Source organism: Apodemus sylvaticus, chromosome 2, assembly GCF_947179515.1.
Source record: "Apodemus sylvaticus chromosome 2, mApoSyl1.1, whole genome shotgun sequence".
In the NCBI taxonomy this organism is placed as follows: Eukaryota; Metazoa; Chordata; class Mammalia; order Rodentia; family Muridae; genus Apodemus; species Apodemus sylvaticus.
In genome coordinates this window covers 22327351-22336345 of record NC_067473.1, presented here as the reverse complement: position 1 = coordinate 22336345, position 8995 = coordinate 22327351, and positions in this window count along the sequence as shown.

The window sequence follows — 8995 nt, the reverse complement described above, 5'->3', positions numbered from 1 at the left end:
ATGTTGGCCTCAGGCTAAGTCTGCGTATCTCAGGCTGTCGGTACTCTCTGGTGTCCAAGAACCAAGATGGAGGTGAGTCTCTCGTAACTGACTGGAGGGAGGCAGAGTTCTGACATGGCTTCTGTGGGGTGAAAGGCACTGTAAATCCGCCGCTTGTAGCCCGGCTGGCCAGCGATGGTCAGTGGTAGTGGGTGCAGGGCCTGCCTGGACCCTGTCACCTTGGTTCCACTGCTGATAGCCCTTCTTCTGGACCAGCTGCTGCTGTTGTTGCTGCTGCCGCTGCCCGCTGACTCCAGGCAAAGTCTTTTTATGTGCACATGTGCTGTGTGTTTGTGTGTGTGTGTTTGTGTGTGTGTGTGTGTGTGTGTGTGTGTGTGTGTGTGTGTTTATAGCCCATGCATGGAGATGAGAAGGCAACTTACTGGACTTAGTTCTCTCCTCCTATATTCATTTACAGGGATCAAACAGAGGCTGCCCGGCTTGGTGGCAAATGCTTTTACCTGTGATCCATCATTTTTTAAAAAACAAAATGCCAAATTTAAAGGTATTATGTAAACATTAATGGATTAACACACCGAATGCAGATTACTGGCTATCTTTGGCGAATGCAATGAGAGAGTGGGATTTGAAAACAGTTGTAAGAATGCTATTGCTTAGAAAAGATTTAAATAAAAATAAATAGAAAATGTTAAGTGTATTATATAACAGCGAGGTGGAATCGTTGTTATCCTTTTCCTTATTCTCTATAGTTCTATTTATATTTCACAACAAAATGTCTTTTGAGTCTTGTTGTATATCCAAGGAGCAGGAAGAAAATGTCCCCATTATCTTCTTTAGTCAGAGAATGATGAGAAATAAGGTGAGAACAAGCGCCTGCTTTTGTTGTTTTTCTGGAAACCTCATCAGCACTTTTGCCAGAGCTTAAGTCACGATTGAAACAAGCCCTGGCCACACATGTAGAGTTGGTGCCATTTGTGGAAATACTTCCTCTGATGGAGAAACTTGTTGTTCAGGTTTCTGTTCGGCAGAGACTGTTGTGGTGACTGTGGGCTCAGGAGAAAGACTTTGCCAGCTCCTTACCACTCTACAGAACTTACCCTCCTGTCCTGGCACGATTGTCACATAGCTACCGTAGCAATGTTCCAGGATTCTTCGCTACAGTTTTCATTGATTTCCAGGTTGAATTTCAGGAAAAGTCAATCACGATTTAGGTGTTAGAAGATGAGAAAAGACAAAAGAAATGTGGTAGAAGCATCTGTGTAACAAATAATGAAGGCTCCAAAGCAGGTCATATGGATAGGATTTAGCCCCCTGGAGCCTCTCTCCCAAAGGATAGACAGTAATCTTTTCTTCACTTACCACAGGATTTTATTTGAAAGGCAAGCCGAAAGACTCAATAGAAATTATAATTCTTTGGGAAATTTTACTAGGCCCAAGCATATCCTCCAGATTTTCTTCACGTTGAGAGTATCAGCTGTTTTCTGAATCTGATCTCAGATGCAGAAAGGCAGAAGCTAGAAGCTCAAACGCAGTCACGCTGGCTCTGAGCCACTTGTACGTAATGGACTGGTGACGGTGCTAGCACTCACCTTTTGAACATCAGAGTTTCCAAGAAGATGACCCTTTTTCTCAGGGTTCAAGGAGCCTCAAGTTCAAGTTGACAGAGAAATCAGGCACTAAAACAGGCAGTTAGGCTCCTGGAAAATAGAGGCAGGAGAATCGTGAGTTTGAATTATATAGGGAGATATTGCCATAAACCAAACAAAAGGAAAAGATAGCCAAATGTGCAATTAAAGAAGAAACAAGAGGGGGAAATTGTCTATTAAAGCTCACTGTGTGGTTCAGGGGGAGTGACCCACTTTTTATTCCAGCACTTGTGAGGCAGAAGAAGGAGGAAGTCTGTGAGTTCTGAGTTCCAGACCAGCCCGGTCTACATACTGAGTTCTAGGACAGCTAGAGCAATATGAAAAGACCCAGTCTCAAAACAAACAAACAAACAAACAAACCAAACCAAACCAAACCAAACCAAACAACTATAGCAAATCTTGCTATGTAGGATAAGCTTAAATTTCTGATCTTGTTTTCATTCTTTTCCCCCTTAGCAGACACGAAGATTTGTAGGTGTAGACAAAATAGACGCTAGCATTCATGCATCTTTTTGTTGTTTTTGTTTTTGTTTTATTGGGTATTTTCTTTATTTACATTTCAAATGTCTCCCCTTTCCAGGTTTCCCCTTCAAAAACCCTTTATCCCACCCTCCTCCCCCTGACTCTATGAGGGTGCTCCTCCACCAACCAACCCACTCCTGTCTTCCTGCCCTGGCATTCCCCTACACTGGGTCATTGAACACCCTAAGGCCCAAGGGCCTCTTCTCCCATTGATGTCCAAAAAGGTCGTCCTCTGCCACAAATGCAGCCAACGCCATCAGTTCTTCCATGTGTACTCTTTGGTTGGTGGTCCAGTCCTGGGAGCTCAGGGTGGTCTGGCCGGTTGACATTGTTGGTTGCCTACTGGTCTGCAAACCCCCTCAGCTCCTTCAGTCCCTTCTCCAACTCTTCCATCAAGGACCCTGCGCTCAGTCCAATGGTTGGCTGTGAGCTTCCGCTTCTGTATTTGTCAGGCTCTAGAAGAACCTCTCAGGAGACAGTCATATCAGGCTCCTGTCAACAAGCACTTCCTGGCATCCATCATAATGTCCGAGTTTGGTGACTGAATATGGGATGGATACCCAGGTGGGACAGTCTCTGAATGGCCTTTCCTTCAGTCTCTAATCCACACTTTGTCTCCATATTTCCTCCTGTGAGTATTTTGTTCACCTTCTAAAAAGCAATGAAGCATCCACACTTTGGTCTTCCTTCTTCTTGGGCTTCATATGGTTTGTGAATTGAATGTTGGCTATCCTGAACTTTGGGGATAATATCCACTTATCAGTGAGTACATACCATGTGTATTCTTTTGTGACTGAGATAACTCACTCAGGATGATATTTTCTAGTTCCATCCATTTGCCTGTGAATTTCATGAAGTCATTATTTTTAATAGCTGAGTAGTATTCCATTGTAAATGTAAAACATTTTCTGTATCCATTCCTCTGTATTCATGTCCCCTTGAGGGACATCTGGGTTCTTTCCAGCTTATGGCTATTATAAATATGGCTGCTATGAACATAGTGGAGCATGTGTCCTTATTACATGTTGGAGAATCTTCTGGGTATATGCCCAGGAGTGGTATAGCTGGGTCCTCAGTTAGTACTATGTCCAATTTTCTGAGGAACCACCAGACTGATTTCCTTAGGGGTTGTACCAGCTTGCAAACCCACCAGAAATGGGGGAGTGTTCCTATTTCTCTACATCCTAACCAGCATCTGCTGTCACCTGAGTTTTAGATCTTAGCCATTCTGACTGATGTGAGGTGGAATATCGGGGTTGTTTTGATTTTCATTTCCCTGATGACTAAGGATGTTGAACATTTCTTTAGGTGTTTCTCAGTCATTCAGTATTCTTTAGATAAGAATTCCTTGCTTTCCTGAATACCCAAGGCACAAATTGCATAACAAATGACTCCCATGAAGAAGTATGGAGAGGGTCCTGATCCTGGAAAGGATTGATCTAGCATGGGAAGGGAATATAAGGACAGAGAAAAAGGAGGGAGGTAATTGGAGAAGGGATGGAGTGAAGAAGGTTTATGGGACATAAGGGGAGGGGGGACCCGGGAAAGGGGAAATCATTTGGAATGTAAACAAAGAATATAGAAAATAAAAATATTTAAAAAAAAAAAAGAATTCCTTGCTTAGCTCTGTACCCCATTTTTAATAGGGTTATTTGGTTCTCTGGAGTCTAACTTCTTGAGTTCTTTGTATATATTGGATATTAGCCCTCTGTCAGATGAAGGGTTAGTAAAAATCTTTTCCAAATTTGTTGGCTGCCATTTTGTCCTATTAATGGTTTCCTTTCATTACAGAAGCTTTGCAATTTTATGAGGTCCCAATTTTCTATTCTTGATCTTAGAGCATAAGCCATTGGTGTTCTGTTCAGGAATTTTTCCCCTGTGCCCATGTGTTCAAGAGTTTTGCCACTGTCTCTTCTATTAAATTCAGGGTATCTGGCTTTATGTGGGGTCCTTGATCCAGTTGGACTTGAGATTTGTACAAGGAAATAAGATTGGATCAATTTTCATTCTTCTACACGTTGACTGCCAGTTGAACCAGCACCATTTGTTGAAAATGTTGTCTTTTTTCCACTGGATGATTTTAGCGCCTTTGTCAAAGATCATGTGTGGGTACCATATGTGTACCAAGAACCCAGAGATGAGTGGATTCATTTATGGGTCTTGGGTTCCATTCTATTGATCTACCTACCTGTCACTGTACCAATCCCATGCAGTATTTATCACTATTACTCTGTAGTACAGTTTGGGGTCAGGGATGGTGATTCCTCTAGATGTCCTTTTATTGTTGAGAATAGTTTTCTCTATCCTGGGTATTTTAATGTTCCAAATGAATTTAAGAATGGCTCTTTCTAAGTCTATGAGGAATTGAGTTGGAATTTTGATGGGGATTGCACTGAATCTGTAGATTGCTTTTGGCAAGATAGCCATTTTTGCTTTATTTATTCCTGCCAAAGGATAGGGCATCTTTCCATCTTCTGAGATCTTCAATTTCTTTCTTCAGAGACTTGAAGTTCTTGTCATACAGACCTTTCACTTGGTTAGTCACACCAAGATACTTTATATTGTTTGTGACTATTGTGAATTGTGTTGTTTCCCTAATTTCTTTCCCAGCCTGTTTATCCTTTGAGTACAGGAAGGACACTAATTTGTCTGAGTTAAATTTATATCCAGACACTTTGCTGAAGTTGTTTATCAGCTGTAGGAGTTCTCTGCTGGGATTTTTGGGGTCATTTAAGTATACTAGCATATCATCTGCAAATAGTGATATTTTGACTTCTTCCTTTCCAATTTCCTCCTTTTCTTAACTAATTGCTCTAGCTAGAACTTCAAGTACTATACTGAATAGACAGGAAAAGAGAAGGCAGCCTTGTCTAGTTCCTGAATTTAGTAGGATTACTTCAAGTTTCTCTCCATTTAGTTTGATGTTGGCTACTGGTTTGCTATATATTTCTTTTACTATGGGCCTTCAATTCCTGCTCTTTCTAAGACTTTTAACATGAAGGGATGTTGAATTTTGTCAAATGCTTCTCAGCATCTAATGAAATGACCATGTGGGTTTTTTCTTTGCGTTTGTTCATATAGTGGATTACATTGATTGATTTCCATATATTGAACCATCCCTGAATCCCTGGAATGAATCCTACTTAATCGTGGTGAATGATCATTTTGATGTGTTCTTGGATTCTGTTTGGAAGAATTTTAGGGAATATTTTTGCATTGATATTCATAAGGGAAATTGGTCTGAAGTTCTCTTTCTTTGTTGGATCTTTGTGAGATTTTAGTATCAGCATAACTGTGGCTTCATAGAACAAATTGGGTAGTGTTCCTTATATTTCTAGTTTGTGAAATTGTTTGAAGAGTTTTGATATTAGCTCTTCTTTGAATCTCTAACAGAATTCTGCACTAAACTCATCTGGTCCTGGGCTTTTTTTTGGTTGGGAGACTTTCAATGACCGATTCTCTTTCTTTAGGGATTATGAGTCTGTTTAGATGATTTATCTGATCCTGGTTTAACTTTGATATTTGGTATCTGTCTAGAAAATTGTCCATTTCATCCAGATTTTCCAGTTGTGTTGGGTATAGGCTTTTATAGTAGGATCTGATGATTTTTTAAAATTTCCTCAGTTTCTATTGTTATATCTCCCCTTTTTCTGATTTTGTTAATTTGGATAATGTCTCTGTGCCCTCTGGTTAATCTGGATAAGGGTTTGTCTATCTTGTTGATTTTCTCAAAGAACCAGCCCCTGGTTTTGTTGATTATTTGTATAGTTCACTTTGTTTCAAAGTGGTTGATTTCAGCCCTGAGTTTCATGATTTCCTGCCGTCTACTCCTCTTGGGAATATTTGCTTCTTTTTGTTCTAGAGCTTTCAGGTGTGCTGTTAAGCTGCTAGTGTAAGCTCTCTCCAATTTCTTTTTGGAGGCACTCAGAGCTATGAATTTTCCTCTTAGCACTACTTTCATTGTGTTCCATAAATTTGGGTATGTTATAACTTCATTCTCATTTAATTTTAAATAATATTTAATTTCTTTGTTTATTTCTTTTTTGACCAAGTTATCATTGAGTAGGATGTTGTTCAGCTTCCATGTGTATGTGGGCTTTCTGTTGGTTTTGTTGCTATTGAAGACCAGCCTTAGTCTATGGTGATCTGATAGGATGCATGAGATTATTTCAATCTTTTTGTATCTGTTGAGGCCTGTTTTGTGACCCATTATGTAGTCAATATTGGAGAAGATATCATGAGGTGCTGAGAAGAATGTATATTCTTTTTATTTAGGATGAAATGTTCCATAGCTATTTGTTAAATCCATTTGGTCCAGAACTTCTGTTGGTTTCACTGTGTCTCTGTTTATCTTGTGTTTCCATGATCTGTCCATTGGTGAGAGTGGGGTGCTATTATTCTGTGAGCAATGTGGGCTTCAATCTTTAGTAAAGTTTCTTTTACGAATGTGGGTGCCCTTGAATTTGAGAAATATATGTTCTGAATTGAGAGTTTTTCTTGGAAGATTTTATCTTTGTTAGGTATGAAGTGTCCTTCCTTATCTTTTCTGATAACTTTTGGATGACAGTCGATTTTATCTGATATTAGAATGGCTACTCCAGCTTGTTTCTTGGGACCATTTGCTTGGAAAATTATTTTCCATCCCTTTATTCTGAGGTAGTATTCTTTCTTTGTTTTGTGCACTTCGTGTTTTGATTATTATGTGTCAGGGGGAATTTCTTTCCTGGCCCAATCTATTTGGAGTTCTGTAGACTTCGTGTATGTTTATGTGCATCTATTTCTTTACAGTAGGGAAGCTTACTTCTATAATTTTGTGGAAAATATTTACTGGCCCTTTAAATTTGGAATTTTCACTTTCTTCTATACCTATTATCCCTAGGTTTGGTCTTCTTATTGTGTCCTGCAATTCCTGGATCTTTTGAGTTAGGAGCATTTTGCATTCTGCATTTTCTTTGACTGTTGTGTCAATGTTTTCTATAATATCTTCTGCACCTGAGATTTTCTCTTCCATCTCTTTTATTCTGTTGTTGATACTTGCATCTATGACTCCTGAATTCTTTCCTAGGTTTTCTATCTCCAGGATTGTCTCCCTTTGTGATTTCTTTATTGTTTCTATTTCCATTTTTAGATCCTGGATGGTTTTGTTCAATTCCTTCACCTGTTTGGTTGTGTTTTCCTGTAATTCTTTAAGGGATTTTTGTGTTTCCTTCTTAAGGGCTTCTACCTGTTTACCTGTGTTCTCCTGTACGTCTTTAAGGGAGTTATTTATGTTCTTCATAAATCCTCTATCATCATCAAGAGATGTGATTTTAAAACAAAGTCTTGCTTTTCTGGTTTGTTGAGTTATCCAGGCCTAACTGTGGTGGGAGAACTGGGTTCTGATGATGCCAAGCAGCCTTGGTTTCTGTTGCTTATGTTCTTGCCCTTGCCTCTTGCCATCTGGTTATCTCTGCTGTTAGCTGGTTTTGCTGTCCCTGACTGTGGACTGGCCCTCCTGCAAGCCTCTGTATCAGCACTTCTGGGAGACCAGTTCTCTCTGGGAGGAATTTGAGTGTGAGGAGCTATGTCACAGAGTCAGCTCCAGGGTGCAGACAGAAATCAGAAGGATACTGTCCCGGACTGTTTCTTGTTTCCTGTGTCTTGATGGCTCTGGGAAGGTCTCTCTTGGGCCAGGAATGTGAGTAGAAGTGGTAGTCTTACCCGTGTTCACAGGTGTGTCTGCACTCCTGGGAGACCAGCTCTCTCCTGTAGGTATTTTGGTATAGAGTGCTTTGGCACAGGATCAGCTGCATCTTCTCTCTTAAGTGCTATAATTGTGGGCATGTACCACCAAGCTCATATTTGTGTTGTGCTGAGGTCAGAACCCAGGGCTTTGGGCTTGCTGGGGAGGACTGTGCTAACTAAACCTCCAAATCTAATCAATTAAAAAATATCTTTGAATTAACAATTTTCAGTTTCATTGCTTCTGTCTTTTTTTTAAGGCCTTGCCATCTTCAAAGTTCAAATGGACCTAAAACTTGTGCCTTCCCTTTCAACTCCAGAGTGTTAGAACTACAGGTGTGGCCACCACACTCATGGAAGCCCTCTTTTTATGGATAAAATAGTTAAGTAGGAAAGAGAGAAAATAGCAGTGTGCCATATTTGGGAACAGAATATTTGTAATTAAAGCATTCTATAGATATCTATACATACAGATTAGTAAATAGTGATTCTTCCCCCTTTTCTGGTCTCATGCGTCAGACATATTCACTGTAAAGTGCTTAGGAAATAGAGAGCAATACAATAGGAAACAGAAATCATTCAGAGCCTTCCTCTCCAAAGTCCCTGAGGACATTTCTGGTGCAGACCCACTCAGCATTTTTTACTTACATAGACGTTCTTTCGTTTTCTAGGGCAGGGTGGTTTATTCATAGCTTTGTGGCTTGTCGTGCAGTTAAGATCCTCACTATTTCCCATGTTAAGTTTTTGTTAGGGTAACAAAATATCTGAGATAAGAAAGGTTCAGTGATGCAAGGCTTGACTCACAGCCTTGGGCCGGGCTGCCGTTCTGGGGAAGTGGCAACAGCTCTACGGTCGGCTGCAAGGCAGAGCACATGCTGGGGGGAGTCTTCCTCACAGCCAGAAGGAAATGAAGAGAAGACACAGAATGGAGTTAGGGGACCACTCTAGCTATATAAGGCATGCCTACAGTGCCCCAAGACCACCTACTGTACCCCACTTCTTAAATATTCCACCTCCTCCTCATAGTGCGCCATAGGGGACTGTGCCTTCCTTTAATATCTGGACCTTTGGGGGACACAAAAACACAAACCACCACATCTTCCCAT